Source organism: Sylvia atricapilla, chromosome 10 (assembly GCF_009819655.1).
Source record: "Sylvia atricapilla isolate bSylAtr1 chromosome 10, bSylAtr1.pri, whole genome shotgun sequence".
Classification (NCBI taxonomy): Eukaryota; Metazoa; Chordata; class Aves; order Passeriformes; family Sylviidae; genus Sylvia; species Sylvia atricapilla.
In genome coordinates this window covers 6,423,181-6,436,627 of record NC_089149.1, presented here as the reverse complement: position 1 = coordinate 6,436,627, position 13,447 = coordinate 6,423,181, and positions in this window count along the sequence as shown.

The window sequence follows — 13,447 nt, the reverse complement described above, 5'->3', positions numbered from 1 at the left end:
TTTCCATTAATTTAATGGAAATAGTGGTGCAAGTAGGAATTTGCAAGGAGACAAGCATGGAAAAAGCCAAGCTGCTGCCAGGGATGCCAGGGTGTTTGGTGGCATTTGTGCTGCTGACGTGCTGTTTGTGTTATGAGAGAATTCCTTCCTCATGCCTGACTTGTACCTGATTTGTATCTGCCCGGCTGCAAGTTAATGTGTTTGTCACTCAGTTTTGGTTGTGTTTTCCTGATCCAAGTTTTTCTTTAGACTAAGCCCATTTTTGCCATCCATTGCTGCCCCTGCCCTCTCACCCTTTGTTTCTGTGCCTGCTCACGTGCACGCTCGCCCAGGATGGGAGCTGCTGATGCAATTATTACCATTGCAGCTTTCAGCAATGCCTTAACCCTTCCAAATGGGATAATCAATACTTGGCTGCTCTGGCAATGGCAGTGGCTGACTGTGCCACTCTGTAATGTCAGGTGAATAGTTAAACACCCGTGTGCTTTCATCTGCTGCAGCCCAAGGCTCCTGGCTGCCAGCACCTCCCAGCTCCTCGCTCCCCTGTACGTGAATTTTCCACAAGCCTGTGCTGTACAATGACCATTCAAGGCAGAGATTCCTTTGTTTCTTTTGTGTACCCTTATCCTTGTTTGTTTGTATTACTCATTTTATGGCCGTCTCTGTGTGATTCCTTCTATAAATAACATTCTCAAACCTCTCTCCTATCTTGTTTACCGTAGCTAATTCTTTAAGATGAGTGTCTCCACCAGAGCTGTAGTCTAAATGAATACAGATAAAAATCATAACATTGGCTTGGTTGTAGTAAACCAGGATTTTCTTGGTTCTGCTGCAAATCAAACCTTTCAAATAATCTTTTTATTCTATCTCCATAAATACTGTACAGTGGTGACAAAAGACAGGTGATATCTTCAGCCTCAGCTATTGTGTTAGTGGCTGGCATTAAATACATAATTCCTGCAGTGTCTGCATCGTCTCTAAATGAAAGTCTCTTGAAGGAGAAGTCTCCAGGGAGGGGGAAGAGCTGTGAACCAGTGACTGCAGATTGTGCCTTGGAGATACGAAGTTAGGAGGAGAAGCTGAAAATGTGATATGTCTTTTTCAGTTTGACCTCAGCCTCTAATAGTGTTTGGCAAGTCAGCCTGGCAGATAAATTGGTTCATATTAGAAAATGGGGTTGATTTATTATGAAATTGATTGCAACCCTGTCCTGTGCTGAAGGCATTAGCGATAACAGCATCAGGTGCCTCAGCTCTTAACTAATGGGCTTTCCCCAGGCTCTCCCCTGCTGCCAGTGCTTTACCCACAGCCAGCAGCATCCAAACCACACACCTCTGCTGCTCCCTCCCCACAGTGCAAAACCCTTCCCAGGCAGGGCTCTGTCAGGAGGCTGTGGTGCCCTGGAAGGAGCTGGCATTTCCCAGAACATACAGACTGGCAGAAATGGGGCCAGTGAGACATTTGCAACCAGCACCTTGAAATATATCCAAGCATATCATCTCTTCTTGTTGTGATTGCTTTCTCAGAGTGGGAAGAAGTTACTGGAAATATGGAAAACTATCCACCAAATTCCTTCTGCTTATAGAATGACAGAATGGTTTGGGTTGGAAGGGACTTAAAAGATCATCCAGTTTCAATCCTCCCTGCCATGGGCAGGGGCACCTTCCACTGGAGCAGGTGGCTCATGGCCCTGTCCAACATGGCCTTGAACACTTCCAGGGATGGCACATCCAGAGGTTCTCTGGATGGCATGTTCCAGTGTCTCACCACCCTCTCAGTAAAGAATTTTTTCTGAATGCCCAATCTAAACCTACCCTTTCTAGGTTTGAATCCATTCCCCCTTGTCCTATCACTACACACCCATGAAAAAAAGGTTTTTCTACCTTTCTTTTTTTTTCCTTTGGTGAAGTTGAAAGCTCTTTTGGTCACAAAGAAAAGCCACAACCAAATGTAATGAGAGAGTTTCACTACTTTTTGAAAAGAAAACCATATTCACCCACAGTTGCCACAACCTGCAGTGTATTAGCCTCAAATCCCCTCATCAGACTGGGGAATAGACTTTCCCTCTGGGGCTGATTAAAATACAAATGAACAAACCAAACCTAGTGACTTCTGGGACCCTGTAAACTATTTAGGGTGTATCTACTATGGGAAACTCCAATCTACTACTTGCAGTATGGTTACAGATGTAATAAATAAATTTTAAAAAAGGGCTATGTCTGGTGTCAAAACCAGCCTCTTGGAAAAATTGTGTTCCTGCCTTTCTCTTTGGACACTTCTGGGCCTTACTCTAAAAGAGCAAACATTTTCCAGTTAATTTGCTGTAGTGGTAGTTAAGACTCTATCAGCAGTTGTGTTTAGAAATCACTGAATAGCAAACCTTGGAATATTTAGTGGCTGGCCTAAGCAATATTCTTTCAATATTTTTGAAGGAAAGAGTTTTCAAATGATTGAAATGCACCTTTAGACATTTTCCAAATGAAAAATTTCAATATGAAAGAGCTGCTTGGCTTGAAAGGAAAGCTCATTGCAAGAACAGCTGTAATTGGACCAAACTGAAAATAAAAATTTCAACATAACAGAAAACAAATTTTTCAAAATAACAGAAAACAAATTTTTCAAAATAACTGAAAGCAAATTGATTTGGGGAATGAAGGAAGGAAGGTTATGTTTTTATAAATGTTTTCCAACAGCTCCCTGACAGTCGATCTCACACTGGGTCTCTTTTGACATAAATTACTTTTCAGGTAGAGATGACATTTGTTACACCACCCCCATGAGAGCCCCTGCTCCATACAGTGGCACAAGCTTGTCTGACTCTACTTTTGCCATCAACTTCAGCAGCATTTTGAGGTGTGAAAAAGCCATACAAAATAACTGGCCAGCAGTAAGGAACAACTGCTCAACATAAACCTTTTCAGAGAACGGCTATTTCTGCAAGAAACACTCCGTGTACCTGCAAACCAGCTCTGAAGATAATGTCTTTCTCTTTCCTATCCTAACAAAAAGTAGGGTACATCTGACAACAGCTGCTGTGAAGCCAAGAGACAATAAAGTGTGTGTTTTGAAGCAAACTATTTATGTGACTGAGAGCCACAGTGATCTATTCCAACACCCAAAACCTCTCAAACCAGTGCCATACTGTCAGAGTCTTTGCCAGTGCTCACTGAGGGTGCTGAGCTCACCTTGAATTGTTCCTCTCCTGTATGGGTTTGCCTGAGCTGGAGGCCCTATAACAGTCAAACCCTGCTTCTTTAACAGCACTCCTGGGGAGAATTCACCACAGAAGAGCAAAGGGCAGCTTTCTTTCCACCAGCATCAAGCAGGTAATTTACAGATAAGAGTAAGACATCTGGGAGCCCCATATATTTCCAAATTTATTTTTATAGGATAACACCTTGGCCTGAGAAACACTTCTGACTATTATGAGTAATTGTCTAACATGTCACTTTTCCGGGCTTGTGCTTTCATCATTAACACCTCTGATTAGCAAAAACGCAGACTCTGAGATGTTCCTTTGATTTAAAAGGTTATAAATTTTGGATGCAATGTCCGAGAGTAAATTTTACAATGCAGCCGAGCTGTGGACTAATTAAAAGACTACCCCAGTACTCTTCTTAACCAATACATCTCAGACTTGTGACAGCCTTCAGGAAGAGTCATGAATTATGCCATGTGCACCATATGCAATCTATTGATCTCTCTGTGTGTACATATGTTGTGTGTGTGTGCATGTGCACCAGAGCCCGTGTTGATGATGGCTTCTTCACAATTGTGTGAAAGTTCCTCATCCCAGAGAATTTATAGCAGTGCAATTCATGATTGGAGTAATTTTGTTTTCTTGCTGCTGCAGGGTTACCACTGCTCTTTGATTCCAGATGCCTTTGGTGTCAGAGCTGGATCTCAACCTTTCCCATGAAGAGGGGTCACCTATGGGCACAGAGGTGAGTTTTTATCCATCAGTGAGCTCTTTCTTGGGTCCTGACCGAGGTACCCTGATCAATGCCTTGTGGATCTTGTTGACTCTGGGTATTGTAAAGTGAAAATAGGAAAAACACTCATGTTTTCCTTCACACCATGCATTGAACAGTGACATACCCTTCAGGCTTGGCAGTCAATGTTCGTGGTCAGCAGCAGTGTCCTCCCTAGTGCTCCACCTGAGACAGAAAATCAGGATATCTCTGGGCTGGCTCGTGTTTCCCAGAGCAGTGTGAAATGGCTTTCTTCTTGCCAGGATCTCCTCCTAGGTCAGTGCCTGCAAAGGACAAGCTTCACGTGACAGCAGAAAAGCAAATATATAAAGAGCAAAAAGACAACATGTTTGGAAAACAAATTCTGAGGTGACCAGGTGCAAGTGGGAAATTGTATCAACCAGCTTTAGGTGCAAAAACCTGAAGGCTTTTCTTCAGAAATCTCTGAAGTTTCATGGATCAGGTTTTCCTTTTTTTCAGTCATTTTCCTCCTGGCTGTTGACATCAGTGGATTTGGCACAAGATCAACAGGGAGGCAGAGGGACATTTTCCCCCCTACACATGCAGAATTACAGACTCCTACCAAGATAGAGGAGCTAGATTTAGATGAGAGGGAATTTCTGGTTGAGGGTGTTCGTGTAAAAAGTATTATATAGTATTAGGCTTGTGTGAGCTCCTGGTGTCATAAAGGAGAATTGTCTAAGCCTTGGCAGGAACATATCCCTAGGACTTTGTTTTGATGAAAAAACCACTGGAAACCTGCACTTAGCTCTTGTGCTAGCTGTAATTATCTGGCTGTATTGATCATGGTGCTAAGGTTATCTGATGGGTAGGATGTGAGCAAAGATCAGGTTCAGTCCGTGAATTAAAGCTGCAGACTGTCAGCTCTAATTTACACACACACAGTCTGAAAATCGTCCTCCTGCAATGGCAGAGCTCCCTGGAATTGACACAGATAGGCAGCATATGGAGCCTGTGCAGCAGGAACCCAGGCACCAGCACTTGGCATTGCTGCTCTGTTTTATGCAAATATCTGGGTTACAAAAGCAGGGAACAAGGGCAGAATAAATTGGGGTGGGGGGGGTCTGGTACCTGCAGACATAACCCCCTTGGTGGCATTAATGAAATTCACAGGCTTGTGGGAAGCAGGACAGGCTCCTCAGCTCTGATTTCAGCCCCACAAGCATGCCATACCTTGAACTGTAGTTCACATGCGAGGATTTGCACAGCAGGGGAATCTGTGCAGCCAGCTCAGTAAAATATGGTGTTCCATGTTCTCCAATGCCACAACCAGAGCCAAAGTACAGGAACCAGCAGTTCCAGGGAGCAAGGCTCTCATTAACATACCATCATTCTCTTTGGAGACAAGCCTGTCCTCTCTCTGCTGCTGAGCTGTGAGATGGGGTGGAGAGAGGAGGAGAAGCAGGAGATGATGTCCCTCCTGGCTGTGTTTCGTACCCTGCACTGCTGTCCTGAATGGATAAAACACAGAGGATCCGACCTGTCCCCTTCAGGCCGCTGTTCCATCAGGGTGCTCCACAAGGAAGATGCACAAGTCAAATTAGATGTGAAAGAACCCCACAAAAGGCATTCACATCACCAGGAGAAGTGACAAAACAGACCTGGGACCCCACCCCACTCCACGGCTGTTATTTGACTTTCACCATGACTGCAATGCAGTTGCCTGTCCATTCACAAGCATTTGTTGTGGGCTTATTTGGGCATATCTTGGCATTTGAGAGGTGTCAATATGCTAAAACTGAAGTGGCAATAGCTAATCACAGCTTTACTCTCTGCAGAACATAACAGGAAATCATATGGCTCAACAGCAGAACTTTCTTTCTCTGGGCTAACAGCATGGTCAGTTCTGCAAAAAATTAAAATAACTGACAGGGGAATAGAGTCTCTGGTGCTCGTTGGAAGCTCCAAGGATCCTGTACTCAGAGATACCTCTAACGAAGGAAAAATCCCACCCTCCCTCACATCATTATTCATTCAAGAATTGGCAACACCAGGTTTTCTTCTCACCTCTGATATCTTGAGAAAACACTTCGCTTTCAAAAGTGAATTATTTCTGCTGGGTCCTTGAAATTCAGTGCCACTCATTTTGGATTTGAAAACTCTCAGTAAAGGTTTAGAGATGGAAATTTCAATCCCTAGGCCCTAGAGGCCATGCAGAGTGGGTGCTGTATTGTATTCACACAGAACACAGCCATACCCACGTGTCCATCAAAATCACAGCACTCCATGTGTGTCTATGTGCAGTACAGTAAGCAAGAGCTGCAAACAGTATTTACAATATTTCCATCATCCTTCCACAGTGAATTCTTTACAGCACGAATCATTTCCATCATAATTTACATTTCATACCTGTTTGCCCAAATCTTCAAAGTCAGAGGAGCAAATCCCTCTTTTAGCAATGCTGTGATGAAAGTCACTGACTCAAAGGAATAACCAGAGCTCAGGATTTGGCTTAACTTCTTGGCTTGATGCCGATATAACATTTCATAGATCTTTTTTAGGTGTTTCCCATTGTCATGGCAACTCTAATCAAAACCCTTTCCATGAATAGCCCAGTCAACTGCAGTACAAGCTCCTGGCTGACTACAGCCTGCAGTTCTGCTCCAGTGTGGTTTCACAAGATCCTCTTGCTTGACCTTTCATCTCCTGGCTTTCCCCAGATCCCTCATTGCTCAAACCAGGAATATATCTTTTGTTTTGCAAGAAAGCTTTAAAAATCTTTATAAGTGATAAGTAACAGCCAGATCTTGCAGCTGACTCCAAGGAGGGAGTTGCCTTAGGAGGGATTACAGGCTATAATAAGCATCTCTCCCACACAACAGAGCATGGACCACAGTAAATCCCTATGAGCACGGGCTCTGGCAGAGCCTTGAACTCTGCACCTGCCCAAAACTGCCCTGCAACACAGAGGAATGAGCTGATCTCTAGGGAGGGGATGGGTTTGGTAAAGGGGATCCCACCTGGGAGCAACAAATCCATCAGCAGGATTCCCTGGCAATGCCATGGAAAAGAGACACCACCCATGTACCCAAAATCTGACATCATCCTCCTTTCCCAGCTCTGGGGCAGCAGGGTGGGGAATCCACACTGCCAGGTTTGCCTTTTTCTATCTGATTTTTTTCCCAAGGTGTTTGAACAGCCACATGGAACATTGCACAACTGTGGAAATCAATAGGAGCTTGCCCTTGGATTTCTGTGGGGCCAGGATTTCACCAGCTCTCTCTAAGGTATCATTCTTACCAGGAGCTGAAAGAGTTTATCAGAAATAGTGCACATTTTGCATATGCATCTTGTCTGAAATCAGTATCATCCCCAGACATGGAAAATAAAGCAGAGAGAGGTGTAATCTCATGCCTTAAGGTCAGTCCATCCATAACTCCAGGAACACAAAAGAGGTCTTTGGTCTTTGGAATTTCCACTCCCACGTGGGAGTCACTGCTACAATTCACTATTTTAAGCACCCATGGGAAAAAAAAAAAAAAAAAAAAAAAAAAAAAAAAATGGAAAAGAAGGTAGGAGGGAAAGAGGAATAGAAATTACAGGGATAAAAATCCTTCTTTATATATACATATATATTATAGATATTCTATATATATAGTTTTGTCTCGTCTTGTACCTTCAACCCTGCTTTAAATAAAAGCTCACAGACTTGTCGGTTTCCATCAGGCAAAAATTATTATTCGGCTTTAGAAAGAACATCTTGCCAAGTGTTGCAGTTCAAAAATAAGGAAAACAGCTCTGCCAAAATGCAGCAAATGTGATTACACAAAGCCAAGAAGACCATAATTAGATCATTACCATGGAAACAACCTAATTACATGTGTAATGCAGCAAGGTCTGAGCTGCGCATCCGAATGTGTTTTGCTATTGTCTAGCAGGGCCATAGCACTGCCATTTGCCTCGTGTTATTAAGCCACCTTGATCATTTTGGATTGGGTTTTCTTGGAATAAGTCCCCCTCCCCACCATGCAAAGAATTAAACTGTGCATGAAATGACTTGAGCGAGACCGCCTGAGGCTCGCACTGTGTGCAGGCAAACAGGATCCTGCCTGCACCACCACGGGCATGGGCAGCCACCACCAGAGAGAAACTCCCTTGCAGGCAGATCTGGAGCTCCCCAGGTAACAGCAGGAGCTGTGCAGGAGCTGATATATGATCCTAAGTGCAACCCTGGACAAGAAAGCTGAGCTTCCCAGGAGCTCACTAATGGTTGCTGCCTTCCTGTGCCTTGTATTAATTTCTCCATTGCTGCAGTAATTCACCACCATGAATTGCAGTGCCCTGTGGAGATGGCATGAACTGGCCAGGCAAAGATGTCCACGAGGTCTCTGTGTACTGATCCACATGTTGCTTTCTTGCATAATTGGATTATTTTGTGGAAATGGGGGTTCAGCAGAGCTGTGATATTGTCTCACTGGTGGAAACCGAATCAGTCCTGAAGGACAGTGTCATGGATCATCTCCAGGCAGACAAAACGAGGCAAGGTCAAAGAACATGTTTGTCAGCTTGGAGGATCAAAGCAGAATTGTGAATAAACTACATGTAATCCAAAACAGTTTCAGAGAGGAAAGCCAGACCCATACATACATGGCTTCGTGCCTTGCAGCATAAAATTAGATACACAGGGAGAGACAGGGGAGTCATCATTGAACCTCTGCTATTATGTCCATAAGCCCACAGCCCAGTGCTGCTGAATCATGTGGTTGTAGTAAATATGACCTGCAGAGTGGATACACAAAATGATGGCAGGCACTGCCACCTCCTTTCATGCACACTGGATTTCTGTGCCCATTCTTGGTGAGACTGGCCTCGCTCAGCAGGAAGGGAAGAGGATGGCTCATTAGCTGAGGGGCAGAGGAACAAGGCACAAGCCAATGGGACTGTCTGGCAAAGCTACTGCTCCTGCTAATTAATGAGGAGAGGTGGTTGCTGGGCCAACTGCAGATGTTGCTGCAAATTATGCCATAGCTATCCCTGGCAGCCAGCTCTCGCTGCAGCTCGCACATCTCCAGGTGTTCTTGCCACAACAATAGTCCCTGCTGTTCATTTTGTCTCCTTACAGGGAAAATAAAATACTTCCTTTTCATGGGGAGAAATGCTCATTTTGAAGAGTTTATCAAGCCCAGACTCCACTCCTTTAATTTCTGTCCCATTTTTCTTCTGCGAACTGTCTTCATTTTTCCATTCAAATTGCTGTTCAGACCACAGAACCAGGCTGGAGAGAAGCACCGCGGGTTGGTGCCAGTTTCCCGGCCAGGAACATCGGGAGGATGTCTTGAGGAGCTGCTGACGCCTCTTCCCACCCCAGCTCTCTCTCTCTGTCCCCCATGGGACAATGCAGCCCAGGCTGGCACTGCTCTGTGGCTCTGCACAGGCTGTTTCTCCCCCGCACATCCATTACACAAACTCCTGCAAGTTCACTGGGTAAAACCTGACGTTCGACTTTTGCGCAGAGTCAGCAGAAGGAGAGTAAAAGGCGGAGCAGCCCAACCCCCGCCGCATCCTCCGGTTTTGCTCCGTATGCAAAACCTGTCTGTGCAGTTCTGCTGAGCGCCGATGCCCTACTTTCATCCCTCAACTAAAAATACACTGAGATTTCAGGCGAGGTCCCTGCTGTGAGCTGTCTGAGCGAGCAGGAGTTGCTGCAGCCCCAGCCCCGGCCGCGGCCGCACCGTGCCGAGCTCCCGGCACGATTCACACCACGCAGGATGAGAGAAAAGCCAGCAATCCCGGGAAAATCAACACCCCTCCTTCCCATCAGCTCCGGCAAAATGTCCTGGTGGAGCAAGGGCAAAATTGAAGGAGGAGATGAGATAACTTGAGATCTCTTGGCTACTATTGCTGCTATTGATGGTGTTTATAACAGTGGTACCCACGGAGCCCTGCTGGAGTGGAGGGTGGATTAGAGCAGCAACATCTGCAGCTCTGAAACAAGTGGTGAAAATAAAACCATGGCCAAAACTTTGCTTTAGGTGCTTAAACTGAAAAGAGACTATCACTTTTTTTTTTTTTTTTTGGTCTGATTTGTGCAGTCCTGAAGAAGCAAGATGAATGAAAGTTTGTAGAGACCAGGTTTAAAACCAAGGGAATCCAATGATGACAGAATTTTAGAGGCTGGTTTCTCAAGTTATCCTGAACAATGGGGGGTTTTGACGAGAATGTGATTATCTTAGAGGGCTTCAGCTTGAAATTCCCTTCAGCTGTCTCCTGCCTCATTTTCTGTTATATAAGAAGGAAATGTAAATTATTTCATTACATATATGGATTATTTGCAAATAAAGATGTACATACATGGGCCTAATTTATTTGAGGAATGGCCATTGCTGCTGTGACAAGTCAGCTGTTTCCCCGTGCAGAGCATTAACCTCACAGGTTCTTGGCATAGGGACATTCCCTGGTTATGGCCATCATTTGCAATACTTGGGATGTGACTCCAAATGTCCCAGCTGTGGGAATGATAAGCTCATAATCCTGTGAAATGTGGCATTTGATTGCTGCTGGGAGCACAAATCTCACACGGAGCCTCTGCCCACAGCAGGACAGGGGACAAAGGAGCTCCCCTGCCCACAGAGAGGTACCCAGGTCCTTAAGAGGAGGAATCAGGTTCTGAAGGAAAGCCTGATGGACAGTGCACTTCTCAAGGCAACCCTCACTGTTGCAGAAAAGACCTATGATGCAATTCCTTGGCAAACTAAATTATGAGTAAAATACTTGTAAAAGCCATGAAGGCACACACATTTAATTTAGACTTCAGGATGCCGTTGCTTTTTTTTTTTTTTTTTTTTTTTTCCTATTAAATATTAATTCCATTTAAAAGAGTACTTTTGAGCTGTTTTGAGAACACAACTGGTAATCTAATGTCATCTAATTAATTAAGAATTTCATACTCATATGTATTAACAGTCTGCTATTATTGCCGAGGACATTTCACTGGTATTTAAATACATTGAACCAAACATGAATTGCATTTAAATGGCAATGATCCATACAACTTCCTGGAAAGGCATGGCTGGAAGATAAAGTCTGCTTTTGCCTCCTCCACCTCAATGCCCTACACAGTACACTGAGACAGCTCAACTATGACTTCACCCCATAAATCAAGAAACGGCAAGGAAACAACAGAGTTTCTCCTGAAACACAGCATAGACTGTATTTTGTGAGCCCAGTGGTAACAAACACAATCTTATCAGTCACTGACATTAACAGCTCCACCTCTCTCTTCTGCTGTGCTGTCCATTCTCACCTGCCTTGTTGATTCTTTTGACATAGATTTTGTTAGATATGTTGGCAGGAGCCATGTAATATGCAGAGTCACAGATGCAGAGCCAGATCTGGTGGGAGGTGAAGATTTGAGCCTCTTTGTTCCCTGAGTCCAGCTCCCATCAAGCTGAGAGGGTACCTTTGGTGCATCCCTGCCTTCTCCTGTCCCAAAGGATGTGTTGGACAGCTGAAGAGAAGAGAGGCTGCAGAAAGGAGAAGATGGAGTGTGGGGGTTTAACCATGAGAGGTGCATCAGTGGGATGTGCTCTCCTTTAAGAACTATCTCACTTGTTCCCATTTCCAGGATGAGTTCCCAGCACTTTTATGCATTACTCTTACACTTGTCTAATACTGCACACATCGATTTTTCCCCTTACTCTCTGCTGACTGCACAGTCTGAAACACCAAAGACCTTAAAGTCAAGGTCAAGTTTTTATTCCCTGAGTAAACAAGCTGTGGAGAAGGGGAAAGAGGGAGCAAGCACTTATACAAAAAAAGATAGAAAGCTATTGAACAAATACATTCCTTCTAGAAAACCTCCCTAAGGAAGAAGGCATACAAAAAGATTAATTCTTTCAGTCTGCAAATTCTGCATGAAATAAAATCCTTACTCCTGAGGAATGAATGTTAAGAGCAGCCAGTGTGCACGTGACCAAAACAAAGCCATTCTCTAATGCTTAAAGTCAAACATGACGTTAAACGCTGCAGTGTGTATCTTGTAGTCAAGGTACAGTGAAGCATTAAAAATTGTTTCCATCTTGCTAGCCAGGAAGCTTTTCTTTTGCCTATGCAATGAATACTTTTATTCCTCATCATTGTATCTAAGTATTGATCCCATTACATCAAACTCCCAGTGTTATATTTGAGCAATTAATGACTCCATCCATCATGTTTGTCTATTTGTAATTAGAAGCAAAGTTAGACAGAAAATGTCTGGCTGCTTATCTGTGATTCACGGACTCCCTTGAGCCCACGAATTTGGCTGGAGACTTGGTTAGAAATAATTTTGGCCAAAGATTTTTGGATGGTTCTTGCTTGTCTTGGGCTGAAAAACAATGAGTTCAAGTGTTTTGGGGCTTCTGCTTTGGGTTTCTGCCAGACAGAGAAAAGGGTCAGCACGAAAACAACAATCAGCAAGGTGGAGGTACAGGAGCTGCCTCACTGGGACAGACCTGCGTCCCATTCAGACCCAATGCTGGCACCAAGAGCATCCCATGCACTAGTAGGGGTAGACACAACCCTTGGCAGCCTCATCTTGTCTCTCAAAGATTGATTCAAAGCCTGAAGTCTGATGCTTGATGCTCTTTCTGATTTTCATTATGCTTTACTTGATATTTTTCATTAAACTGAGTTAATATGTATCTGGTAATAATTGCAAACTGATGTTCCAGCTCTCTTTGGAAACAGAGAGTCCCAGCTGGAGCTGACAGCACAGGTTTGGGACAAAACAAATTATCCTATGCAATTCAGTTTAGCTGTTTTCAATGCTAATATAATTAAATGAGACAAATCCTACAAGGAGAGGTAATACCTTTTATTAGAACAAACTGATGGTTTTAGGAAAAAAAAAAGCAGGTATGCCTGAAAAAGAGGCACACGAACACATTTTCAGGCTTGTATGCCAGAAAGCCTGTCAGAGTATCAGCTGGCCCAACAAATGATGTTACTTTTCTGTATAAATAGGGCTTCAGTCATATCCTTAGATGATAACAGCAACAATAACACTGCTAGCATAATTAAAAGCAGTCGAGGATGATTGAATGCCATTTCACGGCAGCGCTGGACATGAAGTTTCCCAAGAATAGCAGGGTGGAGCCATGCTGCAGACACAAAAATATTTGTACTTTTCTCCTTATCTTTACACTGCAATTCTGATTTTCCTCACACCCGTGTAAATAGGAGGCATGGCAGTGATCCCCTTTGGATGTTGCTTGTGTTTTAGAACAGCCTCACAACCTTGTATCTCTAATGCAGAGGATAAAAGTAGGTCATCCATTTCCTCCACCATCCTGCCCTCTCAGTAACGTTCTCCAAAATCAGTGAGTGCACATTTTAGCTGGGATCACTGTCACCATATTCCATCAAATTACAACTCTTCAGTCCCACTATTGGAGCCATTCCCAGAAAACAGCAATAATGTAAATAAGGCAGTAATGCAAATGATGAAAAAAAAAAAAAAAAAAAAAAAAGGATAA